At 53.2% G+C, this 22,555-nt stretch overlaps 1 protein-coding gene and 1 long non-coding RNA gene across 6 annotated transcripts in view; one reads left to right on the forward strand and one right to left on the reverse strand.

Moving 5' to 3' along the window:
* mctp1a (multiple C2 domains, transmembrane 1a) overlaps positions 1 to 22,555 on the reverse strand; it is a 1,185,582-nt gene that overhangs the window by 468,092 nt on the left and 694,935 nt on the right. The window lies entirely within an intron of this gene.
* Positions 1,514 to 19,653, forward strand: LOC140429388 (uncharacterized). The gene is made up of 3 exons (XR_011949071.1): positions 1,514 to 1,648; positions 19,038 to 19,169; positions 19,276 to 19,653. It is a non-coding gene; the product is annotated as an uncharacterized lncRNA (long non-coding RNA).

The following is a 22,555-nucleotide window of genomic DNA, read 5'->3' on the forward strand; positions in this document are numbered from 1 at the left end:
TCCCATCTTGTGACTAAGTGCTGCGGAGGCTAGCGGGAAGACACAACAAATCTTCTGGCCCCAACCTCATTAGTCATGCACCCAGTTTTATCCTGTATTCAGTGGTGGGGCAGGCTTGGATGGTGCGTAGTCTGCCATTGTGATCGGTCGCCAAATTGAAAAGGCATCCAACATTACTGACCCACTATTGAAGAAAGAAAACTATGAAAGATCCCTGCGAGCACTCAGGCCGGAAGATGGACCTCCTGAAAGCAAAGATGGATCTTGTGATGTTCTTTGTGGTTCAGATCCTAGGATGGTTGGCGTAGTGTTCACAAAGACGACAACTAGCTTTTGTATTAAACAAAGCTAAAGATTTATTTACACTACTTAATTAAATTTGATCTCTTACTTTCACATAATAAACAATTGACAATAAATATACAATCTGCACTCATCTACCACTAATCTCCACACTCATACAATAAGTATAATCTGTTCTCACTCACACTAGCTTTCCTGCAGTCTTTCTCCTAGCCATCTCCTCAACACTCTCCCAGAAGGCTTAGCATCAATGCTATATTGTTTTGCATCTAGCTCCCTCCAGTGGTTGATTTGGACATAACATTAACCCTTACAGTTCTGTACATTTCTCAATATCACAGATCTCATGAAACATTCTGCGGCTGGAAAATGGACACCCCCCGAACACCTATTCTGGAAGGTCCACTTGAATATGTATCCGTGGCCCACTGCTGTGGTGTTCCAGGATCCAGGGTTGTGGGCGGCCTCCATCTCTAACTCCAGAGGCAGCCCCAGGCATTGTTCAGTTGAGTCCTGACATCTGCATGCCATGTTGTTCTAAACGTGTTTCACACTGGCATGATTTCCCACTGGAATTGTGGAGAATCTGACGTGGTTTAAAAACAAAAATCTCCCTTATTTATTTTAAACTGAATTCAAATCTCAAAATTCTACTGATTTGAGCTCATTCTATCTGGATTACTCGGCCATGCATCTGGGTTACTTACTCAGTAACATAACCAATGTGCTCTCCCACTCAGTTATTATTCATCAATAGTTTTAAAACTTGCAGTTTCCAAACTTCATTTACCAACTTGCACATGTGTGTCGCAAAATTTTCTCTTTTAAATATACAGAAGTTTTATTCAAGAAATTGGACAATATAAAATGTTATGGTAATGTACAGGCTTAAGGAAGATAACATCCTTCTCTGTTAATTATATTGGTAAACCCAGCCTTTTAAGCTGACTCAAAGCTCAGAGCTCTTTATTAAAATATGCTATTCTGTAGCCCATATCCCTGTTCCTTGACACCTCTCTAGTTTCCAATTTAAACAAGTCCCCGTGCGCCCTACTCTAAAGGGCTTTGTTTCCCTGTCATTGTGAAGAGAGGCAAAGCAGCCGAGAAGTGTGAAATCAGACCTCATGAGCTGAACGGTTCCCCAGGGAACTTTGGACTGCTCAGAAGGTCAAAGTCATGGGCTGGACTAGCTGAAAATGTCTGAGCACTGGTCTGTGACACAGCAGGGGAGTTAGAATTGAACACATCTTAATTAAGGTCCACAGACAGCCAAGCAGGCTGCTTTCCAGACCAACTGCCAACCTTAAATCGGTCAAATTTTGCAGCACTGTTAACGGCTCTAATGGTAAGTTTTGCATCGCTGTTCATCATATTGCTGTTGGCGCACATCTCAGAGTATCTGATTAATGGTGATAAGCTTTCGACACGCAGAGGCCCCTGCCTCAAAGCATGCTGGTCCAGCCAGAGTATGAATAGTCCCTGACGAATGTAGATAAAATTTCAACCCACTCTTTGCCTTTTTTGTTGAATGATGCTGCAGTTATAGTTAATCAATATGTGGGAGTTGTTAAATGAGGTATTAACGACAACACTTAATCCCTTTTTCCCATTAATAATCTCCAGCAATTGAAATGCAATGCCCAACACTAAGCCATTCATAAAAGAAAAAAATATAGTCCCCACTCAACATTTTATGTGGAGCTTAATTGAGGTGAAACACTGGTGGTACTCAGCTGAACAAGGCAACGAGTCATTGTACAAAAGAAAGGAATTCTCAGTTTCGCCAAAAGTGATTTGTTCTCTTAACCCTCTCATTCAGAAAAGAACCTAAAGCACTCCTAATTACTTTTCAATTTGAAAGGGTTAATGTACAATTCAAATGTTTCTAAGTGACTCTTTACGGCTCCAGAAAACAGTCCTTGAGAAGAGAGAAAGAAAAATCTTTTGTAATCATTACAAGATTTGTGGTATTGAAGCATACAGGCAATGTTCTCCAAGGTATGATTGGTTTATATTAACGCACTCTAATACATCATAATACCCATTTTATTGACATAAATTACCATTATGATGACTAATTCAAAGCTGCATAAATTTGTGGATGGTAGATAAAGTTTGAAATTTCCGAAAGAGGATAACATAAAAGTAGCCCCAATGCAGAAATTGGGGTACCCTCCTTTCCATGCATGGGGTGGCGGTTTGTGGCCTTCCAAAGGAATTGCAATTCAGAAAAAAACATTTTTACTCAGAGATTTATGAGAATGTGACACTCTTTACCACAGGGAGTGGCTGAAGCTCATCGTATGGATGCATTTGAAGGGAAGCTAGTTAAGCATATGAGGGAAATGGGAGTAGTGGGAAAATGCTTATAAAGTTAGAAAAGAACAAAAGAATGACTTGCATTTATATAGCATCTTTCCTGACCTAAGACAGCCCCTTTTTACAGCCCAATGAAGTATAATTACTAATGAAATTAATTTGTGCACAACAAGCTCCCGCAAATAGCAATGACTAGATAATCTGTTTTTGTGACATTGATTGAGGGATACCAGGAATAACTTCCTTGCTCTTTTATGGGGTCTTGTATGTCCAGCTAAGACAAGATCCTGGCTCATCTGAAAGGTAGATGAGTTGGGTTCGAAGAGGAAATGTGTGAGGAGACTCAACGGGAGCATAAACACTGGCTGGAACTTGTTCGGTAAAATGGTTTATTTCTGTAATGTACATCCTATGTGACTCTACGTACAAATTTAGTGCTCCTACCTCATTATGGTAGTGTCGAGCTAAGTGGATCCTGTGGAGCTATCCTTGTAGTTCTCCTGGTGGCCTCCAGTTCTTTCTTTTTATTTGTTCAAGGGATGCGGGTGTTACTGGCTGGGCTGGCCTTTATTGCCCATCCCTAATTGCTCTTGAACTGAGTGGCTTGTTAGACCATTTCAAAGAGCATTTAAGAGTCAACCACACTCAGCAGACGATTGAGCAGCATTGGGCTCATAGTCCATGGTGCAGCCAACCTTTCTTAAAGGCTCACTCCTTATTAAAGGGAAGGTCTGATTGAAAGCTGCTAAAAGATTACTTGGAAAGACACGAGCTGCAGGGAGGCAGCAAAGTAGAAGGCTCCATGGTACAGAGACAGCACATTGGAGGTGTTTATCAGCCAAGTAGAGGTGAGGAGAGAGACTTTGTTTCCTCTGAGGGCCAGGGTGTGCAGGAAGCCCTCAATTAAAAAAATATATATATATTTATTCAAATTATTCAAAAGAAAGAAACAAGAACACAACAATCAAAAATTATACAAAAATTATACATTGGATTTCCCCCATATGACATTTAAAAGCACCAATAGGGAAGCCCCCCCCCCCCCACCTACCCAAACGCCCCCCCAAAAGAACCCCCCCCCTCCCTGGGCTGCTGCTGCTGCTGACCTCCTCCTAACGCTCCGCGAGATAGTCTAGGAACGGTTGCCACCGCCTGAGGAACCCCTGCACAGACCCTCGCAAGGCAAACTTTATCCTCTCCAGCTTGATGAACCCTGCCATGTCATTGATCCAAGCTTCCACACTAGGGGGCTTCGCATCTTTCCATAACAGCAAAATCCTCCGCCGGGCTACCAGGGACGCAAAGGCCAGAATACCGGCCTCTTCCGCCTCCTGCACTCCCAGCTCATCCGTTACCCCAAATAATGCCAACCCCCAGCTCGGCTTGACCCGGGCTTTCACCACCTTGGACATAGTCCTCGCAAAACCCCTCCAAAACCCATCCAGTGCTGGGCACTGATTTGCCGGGCTTCCCGAGCACCTCCCACACCTGTACTCCACCCCAAAGAACGTACTCAACCTCGCCCCTGTCATATGTGCTCTGTGAGTAACTTTGAACTGTATTAGGCTGAGCCTGGCGCAAGAGGAGGAAGAATTAACCCGACTCAGGGCATCAGCCCACAGACCCTCATCTATCTCCTCCCCAAGCTCCTCCTCCCACTTGCCCTTTAACTCCTCCACCGAGGCCTCCTCCTCTTCCTTCAGCTCCTGGTAAATCGCTGCATCTTTGCCTTCTCCAATCCATGCACCCGAAATCACCCTGTCCTGAATCCCCTGTGCCGGGAGCAGCGGGAATTCCCTCACCTGCCGCCTCACAAACGCCCTCACTTGCATGTACCTGAAAGCGTTTCCCGGGGATCCTAAACTTCTCCTCCAGCGCCCTTAGGCTCGCAAACGTCCTATCGATGAACAGGTCCCCCATTCTTCTAATCCCTGCCCGATGCCAGCTCCGAAACCCCCCATCCATCCTTCCCGGGACGAACCGATGATTCTCCCGAATCGGGGACCAAACCGAGGCTCCCACCTCGCCCCTGTGTCGCCTCCACTGCCCCCAGATCTTCAACGTCGCCGCCACCATCGGACTCGTGGTGTACCTTGTCGGCGAGAGCGGCAGTGGCGCCCTCAGGCTCGTGCCCACACAGGACGCCATCTCTAACCTCTTCCACGCCACCCCCTCTCCCTCCATTACCCACTTACGGATCATCGCCACATTGGCTGCCCAATAATAGCCGCACAAATTCAGCAGCGCTAGCCCCCCCCTCCCGTCCCTGCTACGCTCCAGAAACACTCTCTTCACCCTCGGGGTCTTATTCGCCCACACAAATCCCATGATGCTCCTGCTTACCCGTTTGAAAAAGGCCTTGGGGATCATAATGGGAAGCCACTGGAACACAAAGAGAAACCTCGGGAGGACCGTCATTTTGACCGACTGCACCCTACCCGCTAGTGAGAGTAGCAGCATATCCCATCTTTTAAAATCCTCCTCCATCTGCTCCACCAACCGCGTCAAATTGAGCTTGTGCAGGGCACCCCAACTCCTAGCTACTTGGATCCCGAGATACCGAAAGCTCCTTTCCACCCTCCTCAGCGGTAGCTTGTCTATCCCCCTTCCCTGGTCCCCTGAATGCACCACAAAGAGCTCGCTCTTCCCCACGTTGAGTTTATACCCCGAAAAGTCCCCAAACTCCCTTAAGATCTGCATGACCTCCGCCATCCCCTCCACTGGATCTGCCACACACAGCAACAGGTCGTCAGCACACAACGACACCCGGTGTTCCTCTCCCCCCCGGACCAGTCCCCTCCATTTCCTGGACTCCCTTAGTGCCATGGCCAGAGGCTCAATTGCCAGTGCAAACAACAAGGGGGACAGGGGGCACCCCTGCCTCGTCCCCCGGTACAGCCGAAAGTACTCCGACCTCCGCCGATTCGTAGCCATACTCGCCACCGGGGCTCTATATAGCAGCCTGACCCAGCTGATGTACCCCTCCCCGAACCCAAACCTCCGCAACACTTCCCAAAGATACTCCCACTCCACCCGGTCAAAGGCCTTCTCCACGTCCATAGCTGCCACTACCTCCGCTTCCCCCTCCACCGGGGACATCATAATCACATTGAGGAGCCTCCGCACATTTGTATTTAATTGCCTACCCTTCACAAATCCCGTCTGGTCCTCATGGATCACCCCCGGGACACAGTCCTCAATTCTCGTAGCCAGCACCTTTGCCAGCAACTTAGCATCAACATTGAGGAGCGAGATCGGTCTATACGCCCCACATTGCAGTGGATCCTTGTCCCGCTTCAGGATCAAAGAAATCAGCGCCCTCGACATTGTCGGGGGCAAGGTTCCCCCCCTCCCTCGCCTTATTGAAAGTCCTCACTAGCAACGGGCCCAGCAGGTCCACGTATTTCCTGTAGAATTCAACCGGGAACCCATCCGGCCCCAGGGCCTTCCCCGCCTGCATGCTCCCCAATCCTTTAACCAGCTCCTCCAGCCCAATCGGCGCCCCCAAACCAGCCACCTCCTCCTCCACCCTCGTGAACCTCAGCTGATCTAAGAATCGTCGCATCCCCTCCTCCCCCGCTGGGGGCTTAGACCTGTACAGATCACCATAGAAGTCCCTAAATACCTTGTTTATTCTCACCGCACTACGCACCGTATTCCCCCCTCGATCCTTAACTCCACCAATCTCCCTTGCTGCCTCCCTTTTATGAAGCTGGTGTGCCAGCATCCGACTCGCCTTCTCCCCATACTCATTCATCGCCCCCTGCACTTTCCTCCACTGTGCCTCTGCTTTCCCTGTGGTCAACATATCGAACTCCGTCTGGAGGTTCCGTCGCTCCCTGAGTAGCCCCTCCTCAGGGGCCTCTGCATACCTCCTGTCCACCCTTAAAGTCTCCCCCACCAACCTCTCCCTCTCCCTCCCCTCTCTCTTCTCCCTGTGGGCCCTAATGGAGATTAGCTCTCCCTTGACCACCGCCTTTAGCGCCTCCCAGACTACCCCCACCTGCACCTCCCCATTGTCGATGGCCTCCAAATATCTTGCAATGCACCCCCGCACCCCTCCTCATCCGCCAACAGTCCCATATCAAGGCGCCACAGAGGGAGCTGGTCCCTCTCCACCCCCAACTCCAGCTCCACCCAATGTGGGGCGTGGTCCGAGATGGCTATGGCCGAATATTCCGTTCCCTCCACTTTCGGGATTAGCGCCCTACTCAAAATGAAAAAATCTATCCAGGAGTAGGCTCTATGGACGTGGGAAAAGAATGAACATTCCCTGGACAGCGGCATGACAAACCTCCATGGGTCCACTCCCCCCATCTGGTCCATAAACCCCCTGAGCACCTTGGCCGCAGCCGGCCTCTTACCCGTCCTGGACCTGGAGCGGTCCAGTGCTGGGTCCAGCACCGTGTTGAAGTCCCCCCCCATTATCAAGCTTCCTACCTCCAGGTCCGGAATCCGACCCAGCATGCGTTTCATAAATCCGGCATCATCCCAGTTCGGGGCGTATATGTTTACCAGTACCACCCACACCCCCTGCAACCTACCGCTCACCATCACGTATCGACCCCCATTATCCACTACAATATTCATTGCCTCAAACGACACCCGCTTCCCCACCAGTATTGCAACCCCTCTGTTCTTCGCATCCAGCCCTGAATGGAAGACCTGCCCTACCCATCCCTTTCTCAGCCTAACCTGATCTGCCACTTTCAAATGTGTCTCCTGGAGTATAATCACGTCTGCCTTCCGTCCCTTTAAGTGCGCGAACACCCGGGCCCTCTTGACCGGCCTGTTCAGGCCCCTCACATTCCAAGTTAACAGCTGGATTGGGGGGCTACTCACCCACCCCCCCCCTGCCGACTAGCCATCTCCTTTTCTAGGCCAGCCAAGTGCCCGCGCCTCCGGCACCCTCCAGTCCCCCAGGCGGCGGACCCCCGCCCCGACTACCTCTCCTACTTCCAGCTCCCCTTTGGCCAATGCAGCAGCAACCCTGTTCCCCCCCCTCCCCCCGCTAGATCCACATCTAGCCATTTTGCTCCCCCCATAACACTCCCGTAAGTCAGCTGACTCCTGCTGACCCCGGCCTCTCCCGCCATTCCATCGACCCCCCGTGTGAGAATCCCCCCACCCCATGGCAGTCAGTGTGTGCTCCTCTCCAGCACCGCCCTTCCCCCCCGGCCCCACCCCCGTCCTTCCCTAACGCAGGAAAAAGCCCGCGCTTTCCTGAGCCGGCCCCGCCCCCTCTGGCGCAGCTCCTTTTTGCGGTCTTACCCCAACTCCCCATCCGCGGCCTCCACTCCCCCTCTTCCACCGTGGGGGCCTGCCCCTCCAACACCGACGCCCACACTCTCCCACAGCCCCCACATCAAATCCATTCACCCATCCCCACCCAGCACTCAAACCAAAAGAACATTCCCCAAACGTAATAAACACAGCAAACATCCCCCCACACAAACACTCAATTTGAGTCCAACTTTTCAGTCTGTATAAAGTACCATGCCTCATCGGGCATTTCAAAATAGTGGTGCCGATCTTGGAACGTGATCCACAATCGCGCTGGCTGCAGCATCCCGAACTTCACCCCCTTCCGATGGAGCACCGCCTTAGCCCGATTGAAACCAGCTCTCCTCTTAGCCACCTCCGCACTCCAGTCCTGGTAAATTCGGATCTCCGTGTTCTCCCACCTGCTGCTCCGCTCTTTTTTGGCCCATCTCAGGACACACTCTCTGTCCATAAAGCGATGGAACCGCACCACTACAGCCCTTGACGGCTCGTTGGCTTTGGGTCTCCTTGCCAGGACCCGATGAATCCCATCCAGCTCCAGGGGCCTCGGGAAAGCTCCCGCGCGCATCAGTGAATTGAGCATCGTGCTCATATATGCCCCGGCTTCGGGCCTCTCCACTCCTTCAGGGAGACCCAGAATCCGAAGATTCTTCCTCCTCGACCTATTTTCCAGGTCCTCGAATTTTTCCGCCCACCTCTTGTGCAGTGCCTCGTGCGCCTCCACATTCACTGCCAGGCACAAGATCTCATCCTCGAGGCTTTTTGCCGCACCTCCCGGATCGCCGCCCCTTGGGCCTTCTGGGTCTCCACAAGTTTCTCAATCGCCGCCTTCATTGGCGCCAGCATTTCTGTCTTCAGCTCCTCAAAGCAGCGTTTAAGAAACTCCTGCTGCTCCTGCGACCACTGTGCCCACGCTGCTTGGTCTCCACCCACCGCCATCTTGCTTTTCCTCCCTCGCACTTTTTGCTGCCCCAAGATCACTTTTTTCACTGCTCCACTCCTGGTGCAATCCATATAATGTCGGGGGGACCTTGCTGTCACCTTCCCACACTGGAAGCCGTCGAACAATTGCCGTTGGGGCCCCTCTGGAGAGCCCAAAGGTCCGTTCCCGGCGGGAGCTGCCGAACGTGCGACCTACCTAGGCATAGCCGCAACCGGAAGTCCTCGCAGGAAGCCCTCAAAGGACATGTTTGGAGTGCAAGCATGTGGGCAGTGTAGGGGAATGCAGAGTCTGCCATGAGGACAGGGCAACAGCTCCCCAAAAGGTTTACACAGTTGGGCAAGGTCTGTGAACGCAACTTCACATCATAATTCATAAATACCACTCCACAAGCTTCTCCTGTGGTGCAAAATTTAGTATACCCAAATCACTCATACAGCAGCACTCTGTGTTACTCAGGATTCACATCTAACATTCACATGCTCCAAATTACCCATACATACCCAATCATACCAGCTTCAAGGAAACTGAAGAATAACTGCATTTATATAGAGTTTTTAATGATCCGAGAATGTCCCAAACCGTTTATAGCTAACAAATATTTTTGAAACGTAATTACCATTGCGATGCTGGAAATGCAACCACCAATTTGAACACAATAAAGTCACACCAACCAGCAATGTGATAATGACCGGACTATCTAAATGATGTTGATTCAGAGATAAATCCTGGCCAAGATATCCCTGCTCTCTTTCAGATAGTGCTAGCCAGAGGACCCTTTAGATCTACTCAAGAACTGTAGCACAGATTCTGGCACCTCTGAGATCGGTTAATTTAGGTTAGATTGTGGAGAAAATTGTGAAACTCCTGGCTCAATTTCAATGCTGTCCCTGTTTCTGCTGGGCCAGCAGGGGAATTATTTTTAATTGTGTGGCCAAACTCAATAAACAATTCTCCATTGCAACTATAATATCCATCAAACAACAGGATTCCATAGGATATCAAAGATATTTTATTGTCCATATGAAAAAGTATGCATAACGATCCAATATATTAAAAATCTAAAATCTGGTTGCATTTCCAATTAACTTTTACATTCTAAATTCCTGGGCGGGCTTCTCCCATGCTGCGCCGCATGGGAGGATTTCCGTTCGCGTCATTTTTTCCCGATGCGCCAGTCCGACGCCGTTCCGCCATTCTCCTAACCGGCGAGAATGGCGTCATCGAGGTCGGTGCCGTGCCTGCCGGAGAATCGTCCGAGGTACCTAGCACGGCGATTCTCCGGGCCCCCCGCCATTCAGTGTCCCGGGTGGGCCAAAGTCCTGACAGCGTGACCCCCAGGTCACGCCGTCGCCGTTCACCCCTGGTAAATAAATTTGTCAGCCAGTTGTGTTGGCTGACGATGTGGAGGAAGGAGGTGAGTGGCCGGCCTCACCGTGGGCAGCAGGAAGTGGCGTCCATGCCCGAGGGGGGGGGGGGGGGGGAGAGAGAAGGTTGCCGCCATACTTGGGGGGGGGGGGGGGGAAGTAGCAGGGGGTGGAGGAAGAAGGGGGAAAGGAGGAGGGGCTGGGGAAAGGGGGAGGGGGTGGAGGAAGGAGGAGGGGGTGGAGGAATGAGGAGGGGGTGGAGAAAGGGGGAGGGGGTGGAGGAATGAGGAGGGGGTGGGGAAATGTTGCTGCCATGCTGTGGGGGTGGGGGGGGGGAGGGCAAGGTTACCCGCAGGAGCGTCATGCCAGCCGGCCTGCCAAGGCAGGACAGTGGTGAAGACATGCTTCCAAGTGCAGGTCACGGTGATGGGCGAGGCCAGTGGCGCCGCAATGAGGAGGGACGGGGTGATGTGGGCGGTGGACGGATACTGTGGGCAGGGCGAAGGCTGCATGTGTGTCTGCGGCGAAACCAGGCAGCCGGGGCACCCATGTATCCCATGGGCCCTCGCTGTCGAGGTATCAAAGCGCCATCGTTAAACATGTTGTTGTCTCTCCTTCCCAAACACCCCACCCCCCCCCCCCCCCCACCCCCTTTCGTGTAGTTTGTCATGTTTGCGCACCAGCCAGCTATGTTTGCCGCCGTGGCAGGAGCGGCTGCCCTGCAGGTAGCCATTCGGCGCCGCCGACGCAGGCGGCTCAGAGCAGCTGCTGGAGCGGCGGCTGCAGCAGAGGGACAGGCTGCAGAGGGCCCCATGCCACCCGCTCATGCTGCAGGCCCACCCACCCGACAGGTGCATCAGGAGGTGGAGGGTGACGATGACCACCACATCCTCGGGCATGCAGAGGGTGAAGATTCGGATCCTGATGGGGCACAGGTGGTGGTGCCAAGGCACTGGAAGCGCCCATGCGGCCTCGAGTCGTTGCAGGACCTTCCGGATATGGCATGCAGGAGACTCCGATTGAGTCGGGAGACCGTGGTACATATGCCACCTCATGTCGCACCTGGCGCCACGTGGAACGGGGGGAGGACATGCTATCCCTGTGACCATCAAGGTCACGGTTGCCCTCAATTTCTTCGCCACGGGGTCCTTCCAGGCGCCGAGCGGGGACCTGTCTGAAATCTCGCAGGCATCGGTGCACCGGTGCATCCGGGCCGTCACCGATGCCCTGTATGCCATCGCTGACAGATACATAACTATACCGGAGGACCGCGCACACCAGGCTGATTCGCCTCTGTGGCTGGGATGCTGATGGTCCAGGGGGCGATTGATGGGGTGCACGTCGGCATCCGTCCACCCTCGGATAACAGGGACATTTTCCTGAACACGAAGGGGAACTACTCGATGAAGATTCAGGTGGTCTGCGATCATCGCATGAAGATAATGCATATGTGCGCCCAATACCCTGGCAGCATCTATGATGCTTTCATACTGGCTAATTCTTTCATCCCCGCTATTTTTGAGGGAGACCCGCCTCCGGCTGAGGGGCTGGTTGCTGGGTGCCAGGGGTTACCTGTTGCGGTCGTGGCTGATGACGCCTATACGGAGGCCACAGACCAACGCGGAGACCCGCTATAAGAAGGCCCATGCAGCAACCAAGGGCGTTGTGGAGAGGTGCTTTGGCCTCCTGAAGATGAGATTCTGGTGCCTGGACCGCTCTGGAGGGGCCCTGCAGTACCACCCCGACAGGGTCGGGAGCAGAGTTGTGGTCTGCTGTGTGTTGCACAACATTGCCCAACAGAGGGGCGATGTCATGGAGGAGGATGCACAGGGGGAGCCCGCTGAGGGCGACGACTCTGCACATGAGGAGGAGGAGGATGGGGAGGGGGGCACAGACACGACCTGGGGATGGGATATGGCCGGGAGGCTGCACAACGACATGGATAGGAGAGCGAGCACGCGAGGCGTTGATCGCCACACGTTTCACTAACTAGGGGGAGGGCATCGCTGAGCAAGGCACTTGCAGCACAGATCGCGCACAATCGCACCACCCAGCACCCCCCACTTCCCGCACCATCGCACAACCCTACCACCCACACCACCACTTTCACAGCACCTTACACCTGTGGCACATCGTGAATGTTTTAACACAGTCGCTTGTGTCAGCGGGTGTGATCAGTGCCATGTTGAATGATGACAACCCGCTCTGCGATGAGCTGTGAGCTCCGGATCGCTAGACAATGTCTGACTCATGGCCATATCCGAACCCTCCACCTCGGTGGTCCCTGTATGCATCACGGACAATCCACCACATGGCCATGTGGGGCAGCTGACGTTGGTGTGCTGAGGGTGACTGGGTGTTGGGGGGGGGGGAAAGAAACACACCCGGCCTCACCGTTCTACAGAACTCCGACCCACAGTGTCACTCGGTCCCCTTCACGAACCCTCAGGCACCGGACATAGCACAGAGGCATTTAGGTTTGGTGTAACAGTGACTTTAATCGTGACATTCACATACAAGTGCCCTAGCCCCTATAACTAAGCTGTGCCCTGCACCCGTGCCAACTTACTACGTGTCTAACTTCTTGGCTTTACGGCCCTACCACTACGTCTTGGTATTTCCCCAGACAGTACAGCAGGAATGGAGGCGGACTGCTGAGACTCCGGCCCTGCGACGTAGCTCCCTGTCGGCACGCGTTTCCTGGGGCGGCCCGGCTTGGATGGGCCAGGCTGCTCGGCGGGCATGCTGGATGGCGTGGTGCCACCCTGCTCTGCCCGCTGCCCACCAGATGCACTAGGGACGGAACGGGGGAGACCGAGTGTTCCGGGACCTCACTCAGGGACAGTGGTGCGCGCGGAGACAGGTGCCATGGCACCAGTGACAGCTGGCGCTGCCAGTCCTGGAGACCCACTGTGGAATCGACCAGGGTCTGAACGTTCCCGGTAATGGAGCTCAGGGAGTGCGCCATCCCTGTCAGGGACTGCATAACCTCCCGCAGGGATTCTGCGACACCATCCATCACATGGGCAAGGCCGCCGATGCTCTCAGAAATGGCCTGCTGGGACAGGGCCATGGCCTGCTGGGACAGGGCCATGGCCTGCTGGGACTGAGCCAGACCCCGGAGTGCGGCGTCAATGTCCAACTGGCTCTGGTGCATGGCTGCCTGTGAGAGGGCAGCCCTGTCCTGGGCCACGGATGACGCGTGCACACTAAGCCCCACGCCTTGCAGAACCTGACCCATGGCCGAAACCGTTGCCCCCATTGCCTCAACCGCGGACGCCACCCGTACGGTGTCGGCCTGGGTGGCAGCCATGACCAGCACCACTCCCTGCTCCTGGACGCAGATGGACTCTTCCACCTGCGACTGCAGATGCTGGAAGGCGGCCGTCATCCTGTTGTCCACTCCCTGGATTTCCAAATGCATCGGGTCTGTGGGTGGGTCTGGTAAGTCCAGGAACCCAGGAACCGTCTGGGCGGCAGCTGGGTGCTGGGCCTGGGCTGCCCTCCGACCGTCCAGACCCTCGGCTGCTCCTACCTCCACCTGCTGTACCGGTTCGGATGTGTGGCGCGCACTAGTCAGTGACCCCGAAGCCTCATCACTTATGTGCCCAACCAAGGTGAGTGTATCTGCGATGGTGGATGTTGTGGGTGACAGACGTTCCGCAAACTCGAGGTCCTCATCTGTCCCCAGGTCTGGGGTCTCCTCTGTCGATCCTTGGACCGATGCAACCAGCCTGCGGCCCATGTTAGGTGCCGTGTCCGGTGTGTCTGCCGACTGGCCATCCTCTGTGCGTCACTGTCCAGCGTCCCCATCCTCCCTCCGTCACTGTCCTGGCTCGCAGCCCTCTCCTCGTCCGACTCATGGCCATCAGTGTCCTGACTGTCCGTCCTGTGTTTGTCCGTGTCGTGTCTGTCCGTCCTCTGTGCGTCCCCCTCCAGTGCCCCGGCCTCAGAGGAGGGCCCTCCTGTCCGTCTTCCTTCCCCCCTCTGCCATGCGTCCGTGGGGGTGGATGAGCCTGCAGCTGGATGGGCGGGGGCTTGTCCGAGACGTCCCTGGATGATCGGCTCATGGCCCTGGGGAAGACAATGAGGCATGTATCGTTCGACACGCGGTCTCGGGTGTGAGGGGGTGGATGGGGCAGTGTGAGGGGGTGGAGTGTCAGGGGGGGTTAGTGGGTGGAGGGGGCAGTGTGTGGGGGTGGGTTGAAAGGCGGGGCTTGAGGGCTTTGTGAGGGGGAGAAGTTGGGGGGGTGGGGGGGGATGTGTCACAGGGTGGGTTGAAAGGTAGTGGTAGTACCACTACCACTGGGGGCAGTGGTAGGGTGTGCAGTGTGAAGGGGGGGGGTGATGCCGGGCTGAGGGAGTGTGCCTCCGATCTGGCATGGTGCTACCTCCCGGTTGGCGGCTCCCCCTCCTGCGGGGGGGGGGGGGGGGGGGGGGGGGGGGGGAGCATCAGAGTTAGGCGGTCAGCGTCAAGACATGCAGATGTTGGCAACATTATGACTGGGTGGGGGATACTGGGCACCTCGCCATGGCAGCTCTCAAGGGGGGGTGTTGCCCATGTGGGTCGGGTACAACGTGGTGTCCCCAACCCCCATCCTGCGTGGGCAGGGAGGGTGGGTCCCGCGAGACGTGGTGGGGGGGAGGGAGGGGTGAGGTGTGGCCCCGGGGAACCCTGGGGTACTTACCCTGGCAGCCCTCGTGAGGTCGTGGAGCTTCTTGCGGCACTGGTCTCCAGAGCGGGGGGTGTGCCCACCTCACGCCAGCCGCGCTTCACAGTGCTGGATTGTTGCCGGTGCCCATGTCTTGGGCACAAGATGGCCATGTGCTCTTCCACAGCGTCCAGCAGTGTCTCGAGATCACTGTCCCGGTACCTGGGAGCGGCACGGTGAGGCTCGGCCATCTCGATCCTTCGGGTCCTGTGCGTGGATCGCGCACTTTAAAGGACGCGGCGTGCCGTCAGGCGGGCATCGCGCGATGACGCCGCTGCTCTGGCGCCATGCCCACCGTGTTTCTCGCGGCCCCGCTGGTGGCCCCTTTTCGGGGCCTGAATCGATCGTGCCCGCGGCCGTTTCGCGCCGTCGTGAAACGCGACGGCGTTCACGACGGCGCGGACACTCTGCCTCAATATCAGAGAATCCCGCCCCCTATTCTGTTCCACCCCATGCCTCTTATTACAAAATGGCACATCCTCTGACTGATTACAGGAAACCTCACGGGAGATATGCCAGTAAATATTAATGGCAATTTCAACTAGGCACCAATCTAATCAAACAAACAGCAAAACCTTTCATTTCAACTTACAGGTTAGGTTAATGCATTGAAATTTTGCAGTTATCTTATTGATAATATATAATTCCAATTTCTATTGTAGAACAGGAAATCGGATGAAGTGCAAAATAGGCTGCTGGTTTGATATCACCCATTTCATGTCCAGCAATGAAAGTTAGATTTACTCCCATGTGCACCCCTACCCAGGTGGCGAGTTTAATAGTGAGCTGAAAATGATGGCAGGATCTTGCGCTTCTGCCTACCATAGTGGGTTGCCATTCCAATCAGAGGCCGCATGAAACTATTTTGCATTCCGTTAATTGGCGGGCAAATAAGCAATAGATGGAGTACTGGGAAGAATTTTATGCCCCTGGAGATGGGTTCAGAGGCTAGGGGGATGGTGATTGTTCGCCATCCCCGATCAAAGATCATGGGCGAAATTCTCCCGAAACGGCGCAATGTCCGCCGACTGGCGGCCAAAACGGTGCCAATCAGACGGGCATCGCGCCGCCCCAAAGGTGCGGAATGCTCCGCATCTTTGGGGGCCGAGCCCCAACATTGAGGGGCTAGGCCGACGCCGGAGGAATTTCCGCCCCGCCAGCTGGCGGAAACGGCCTTTGTTGCCCCGCCAGCTGGCGCGGAAATGACATCTCGGGGCGGCGCATGCGCAGGAGCGTCAGCAACCGCTGACAGTTTCCCGCGCATGCGCAGTGGAGGGAGTCTCTTCCGCCTCCGCCATGGTGGAGACCGTGGCGGAGGCGGAAGGGAAAGAGTGCCCCCACGGCACAGGCCCGCCCGCGGATCGGTGGGCCCCGATCGCGGGCCAGGCCACCGTGGGGGCACCCCCCGGGGCCAGATCGCCTCGCGCCCCCCCCCTGCCCCCCCAGGACCCCGGAGCCCGCCCATGCCGCCTTGTCCCGCCGTTGAAAAGGTGGTTTAATCCACGCCGGTGGGACAGGCAATTTATCGGCGGGACTTCGGCCCATTCGGGCCGGAGAATCCAGCGGGGGGGCCCGCCAACCGGCGTGGCCCGATTCCCGCCCCCGCCGAATATCCGGTGCCGGAGACTTCGGCAACAGGCGGGGGCGGGATTCACGGCGGCCAACGGCCATTCTCCGACCCGCTGGGGGGTCGGAGAATGACGCCCCATAACATCATTAAAAAAAGGAGCAGGAATAGGCTAGTCAGCCTGTCAAGTCTGTTCTGCCCTTCAATAAGATCATGGGTTTATCTAATTGTGGCCTGAGCTTCACTTCCCTGTCTGCCCCATAACACTGGAATCCCTTGTGGATCAACACCCTGTAAGATAAACACACATGGGTGTCCTGAAGGACCAATGTTCAAAAAAGCTACACCTCTGAGGAAACGATAGATGAACTGTGGAATTACCTGGGAACAAACCTACAACCAAACAGCAATATCAGCAACACTCTGACCTGCAGAAGCAAAATTACAACGCTCAATCTTTTTGCTGCAGGCTTGACAAAGAAATCTGACAAGGATTAACTTATTTGAAATTCACTACGACATCACCCAAGTTGAAGAATTTTCCAATTTCCTCCCCCACTAGCCTGGGTTTCCATCTGTTTTTTGCCTCTTCGAGGAGATCACTTGGCTTTTGGGTGAGATAGGCCATGTATCTTTATTGTGATGCAAAAGCCATTGCAGGTGTATGGGACATGCCAGATGGACCAGAGGAAGTCTACCTTTCATTGATTGCATCACAAAATCACAGAATGATACAGTGCAGAAGAGGCCCTTCGGTCCATCGAATCTACACCGATACATGAAAAACACCCGCGGCGGTATTCTTCATTCCTGAGACATAGGTGGGATTCTCTGCTTGCCGATGCCGAAATCGCATTTGCCGATCGGGTGGAGAATCCCTTTTGACGCCAAAATCGGGGGTGGCGCCTGTTTCGTACGCTCCGCCCCGACAAAACAGCATCATCGGTGAGTACGCCGCAGGCCGTTGGGACGGCCTCAAGACGTCATCTGATGGCCCTCCCCGATGCTCCGCCCCCAATGGGCCAACATCTGATGGCGTGGAGTGCGTGTGCTCCCAGTTTTCATCAAACTCGCTTGGTGAGGGCAGCACGGTGGCGCAATGGTAGCACTGCAGTCTCACGGCGCCAAGGTCCCAGGTTCGATCCAGGCTCTGGGTCACTGTCCGTGTGGAGTTTGCACATTCTCCCCGTGTTTGCGTGGGTTTCGCCCCCACAACCCAAAGACGTGCAAGGTAGGTGGATTGAACATGCTAAATTGCCCCTTAATTGGGAAAAAATGAATTGGGTACTCGAAATTTATAAAACAAAACTTGTGTGGTGGCTGCGGACCGTGCCCAGTGGCGCCACAGTCGGGGGGGGGGGGGGCCGTTCCGCTGGCCAGGGGGGCTTCGGCGGTGTCTGGGGTTTGGTGGGAGGTGCTCCGGGGGTGGCGAGTGGGGTTACAGGGGGGCACTATCTGGCAGGCCGGGTTCGCGCGCGGCCGGCGCCATGTTGTACCGCACGACCGCTGCAGGTCGTCGCCAAAAAAGCAGAAGGATGGCTGAACATGAGAGAGAGCAGGCTCACAGGTTTTGTGATGTTGCATGGACTGTCTTGATGATGAAGGTGCAAAGGAGAGATGTGTCCAGAGGAAGACAGCAGGCCCACCAGATGCGTGGTGAAAAGGAATTGGTAGAATAGCTTCAAGGTCAATGCCAAGAGTCTAGTCCTGAATGTCTGAATGCAGCACTCAAATAATTTTCATAGCCATACATAAGTAGTCGCGGTCAGTGAATGCATCTCCAAATGCTACAACCTACCAGTGGGATGGATCAGAGGCATGACACCCTCTACCCACGATTGCACAGATATCCACAAGCAAGGTCACCACCCCTGCCTGGTAAGTGCCAGCTCGCTCAATAAGATGGGGGACAATGCTGGTAGAAGATGAATGACGATGAATGACCTTCATGCAGCCATGGTAATTTTGCCTCTCTCCCACTGCACCCCTTAACATATCCATCACACCTCCAAGATGATCAGTCACCCAGCCACCTCACGGATTCTCAACATATGTCATGGCACCCACCCTACTCTCGCCATGGCCTCCTAGTAGATAATCTGTGCCTCACATCCCCGCTCCCACTCACACCCCACACATGCCAGCTTCATCACTATCTGACCCAGCAGGACTTCCGGCACGGTGACATATTGGTTAGCACTGCTTCCGCGCGGCTCCAAGGACCTGGGTTCAATTCCGGCCTCTGTCTGTGGAGTTTGCACTTTCCCCCCGTGTCTGCGTGAGTTTCCGGGTGCTCCGGTTTCCTCCCACATTCCAAAGATGTGCAGGCTAGGTGGATTGGCCATACTAAATTGCCCCTTAGTGCCCAGAAAAGGTTAGGTGGTGTTACTGAGTTACGGGGATAATGTGGAGGCATGGGTTTAGGTTTAAGCTGGGTTTAGGTGGTGTGCTCTTTCCGGGGGCTGGCGCAGACCCAATGGGCTAAATGGCCTCCTTCTGCACTGGAGGGATTTTAGGATACACTCTCCTCATCTATCTCATTACAGGACAAAGCCAAGCATAACCAAGTCTGCCCGGGCTGAGAAGCCTTAACACCATTTGAGCAGCAAGCCCTTTAGCTGGCAGGCAAGGAGCAGGACACCACCTGTGCAGAGGGTGAGGTGGGGCAGCAGACAAAAGTGAGTATCCTCAATGCATGCAGCCATGGTGCAAGCCACATGTGAGTTAACTTTCTCCCCTCATTTATCACCCCTGATGCACTTATGCATCTCACTTCTCTTGCAGGTCAATCAGTCGACCAGCCTGGACCATACTCGTTCCCTCTGGAGACCACAGACCGAGCAGTCCGAGGGAGACATCTCGGAGACAAGCATCGAGGAGACGTCACCCGCACCCTCCACCAGTGCAGATATTAGCACAGTGGTTAGCACTGTTGCTTCACAGCCCCAGGGTCCCAGGTGCAATTCCCAGCTTGGTTCACTGTCTGTGCGGAGTCTGCACGTTCTCCCTGTGTCTGCGTGGGTTTCCTCCGGGTGCTCCGGTTCCTCCCACAAGTCCCGAAAAACGTGCTTATTAGGTAATTTGGACATTCTGAATTCTCTCTCCATGTACCCGACAGGCGCCGGAATGTGGCGACTTGGAGCTTTTCACAGTAACTTCATTGCATGGTTAACGTAAGCCTACTTGTGACAATAAAGATTATTATTATTCACATGTTGGTATGGTTAACTATTAGGCAGACGTCTGGGTCACTCACTGGTGCTGGGAATGCCAGTGATGCTCATCTTAGACAACAGGGCATGGAAGCATTTTGCAGACAGCGATCATAACTCAGTTGGATTCAAGATTGTTATGGAAAAGGACAACGGTGGACCTGAAATCAAAGTTCTAAACTGGGGGAAGGCCGACTTTAATAGTATCAGATATGATTTGGCCAAAGTGGACTGGGACCACACTTTTAGATAAACCTGTGACAGAACAGTAGGACACATTCAAGAAGGAACTAGGGAGAGTGCAGGGCCAACATGTTCCAATAAAGAAAACGGGTGAAATCATCAAATCCAGTGAACTCTGGATATCAAGGGATATACAGCATTGGAGAAAGAGAAAAATGGAGGCTTCTGGCCGCTATCGAGGGCTCAAAACAGCAGAAGCCCCTCGAGGCATATAGAATATGCACAAGGAACTTCAAGAGGAAATTAGGAGAGCAAAAGGGGTATTTAAAGGATACTGGCAGGTAAAATAAAGAAAAATCCTAAGTACATTAAGGGTAAAAGGATAACTAGGGAAATTACTGGGTTATGGGGATAGGGTGGAGGTGTGGACCTTGGGTAGGGTGCTCTTTCCAAGAGCCGGTGCAGACTCGATGGGCCGAATGGCCTCCTTCTGCACTGTAAATTCTATGATACTATGATTAAGGAACACAGTGGTAATTTGTGTGTGGAGCTGGAGGATCTAGGTAGGGTTCGAAATGAATACTTTTGTGTTGGTGTTCACTCGTGAGAGGGATGGTGTGGCTATAGAAATCAAGGAGAAGGACCATGATAAAATTAAAGAGATTAACATGGACAGAGAGAGAGAGTTCTGAGTGGTCTGGCAGGCTTAACGTAAAAATAGGCAAATCTCAAGGGTCAGATGAAAGTATCCCAGGCTGTTGATTGAAGCAAGGCAGGAAAAAGTATGGGTGCTGGGAATAATATTAATTACTGTTTGGCCACAGGAGAGGTGCCAGAGAACTGGAGAATAGCCAATGTGGTGCCATTATTCAAGAAGGAATGGAGGGATACATCACAAGCCAGTCAGCCTAAACTCAGTGGTGGGGAAACGAGCAATTCTGAGTGACAAAAAGAATTAATCTGCATTTGCAGAGGCAGTGATTAATCAAGAACAGTCAGCAAGGTTTTGTTAAGGGGAGGTCATGTCTGACCAACTTGATTTAATTTTTTGAAGAAGTGACCAGGTGTGTAGATGAGGGCAATGCATTTGACATAGTCTACCTGGATGCTTCTGATAAGGTCCCAGTGGGGTGACTGATAGCGAAGGTAAGAGCCCATGCGATCCAAGTGAATTTGGCAAATTGGAATCAGAATTGGCTGAGTGGCAGGAAGCAGTGTGGTGGTTGAGGGGTACTTTTCTGACTGGAAGTCTGTGTCCAGTGGGGTCCCACAGGGATCAGCATTGGGACCCTTTCTATTTGTGGTTTATATTAATTATTTAGATTGGCGGCACGGTGGTGCAGTGGTTAGCACTACTGCCTCACGGCGCTGAGGACCTGTGCTCGATCCCGGGTTATTGTCCGTGTGGGGTTTGCACATTCTCCCTGTGCCTGCGTGGGGCTCACCCTCACAACCCAAAGATGTGTAGGGTAGTGGATTGGCATAGTAGATTGTCCCTTAATGCAATTTTTTAAAAAATGAATGATTTAGACTTGAATACAGGTGGGTTGATTGGTAAGTTCGCAGATGATACAAAAATTGAAAGGATGGTAAATAGTGAGGAGATTTTCTAGGATGTTACTTTAGATGGAGAGTTTTAGTTATGAAGAGAGATTGGATAGACTGCAGGTGTTTACCTTGGAGCAGAGGAAACTGAGGGGGGGCATGATTGAGATGTCTAAAATTATGAGGGATATCGATAGACAAGAAGAAATCTTTCCCCTTGGTGGAGGGATAAATGAGCAGGGGATACAAATTTAAGGTAATGGGCTGGCGGTTTAGAGGGGATATGATGAAAAATCTTTTCACCCAGAGGGTGGTGGGAGGCTAGAAGTCACTGCCTGAACGAGTGATGGAGGCAGCGACCTTCAGAACATTTAAGAAGCATTAAGATCTGCACTTGCGATGCCAAGGCATAAAGGCTCTGATCCAGGTGCTGAAAAATGGGATTAGAATAGTTAGATGTTTGTTTTTGATGGGGACAGACACAATGGGCTGAATGGCCATTTCTCTGCTGTAGACTTCTATAACTCAATGAGATACGTTACAATTGTAATATATTTTTTATTAATTTACAGGGTGTGGGCACCGCTGGCTAGGCCGGCATTTATTGCCCATCCCTAGTTGCCCTTCAGAAGGTGGTGGCGAGTTGCCTTCTTGAACCTCTGCAGTTCTTGAAGTGTAGGTACACCCACAGTGCTGTTAGGGAGGGAGTTCCAGGATTTTGCCCCAGTGACAGTGAGGGAACGGCGATATATTTCCAAGTCAGGGTGGTGAGTGACTTGGAGGGGAGCTTTCAGGTGGTGGGGTTCCCAGGTATCTGCTGCTCTTGTCCTTCCAGTTGTGGTTTTGGAAGGTGCTGTCTAAGGAACCTTGGTGAGTTACTGCAGTGCATCTTGTCGATGGTACAGGTGGCTGGCACTATTCGTCAGTGGTGGAGGGTTTTAATGTTTGTGGAAGGGGGAGCAATCAAGCGGGCTACTTTGTCCTGGATAGTGTTGAGCTTCTTGTTGGAGCTGCACTCATCCAGGCAAGTGGAGAGTATTCCATTACAATGCTAACTTGTGCCTTGTAGATGGTGGACAAGCTTTGGGGTTTCAAGAGGTGAGTTACTTACTATAGGATTCCTA

Source organism: Scyliorhinus torazame, chromosome 9, assembly GCF_047496885.1.
Source record: "Scyliorhinus torazame isolate Kashiwa2021f chromosome 9, sScyTor2.1, whole genome shotgun sequence".
NCBI classification, from domain to species: Eukaryota; Metazoa; Chordata; class Chondrichthyes; order Carcharhiniformes; family Scyliorhinidae; genus Scyliorhinus; species Scyliorhinus torazame.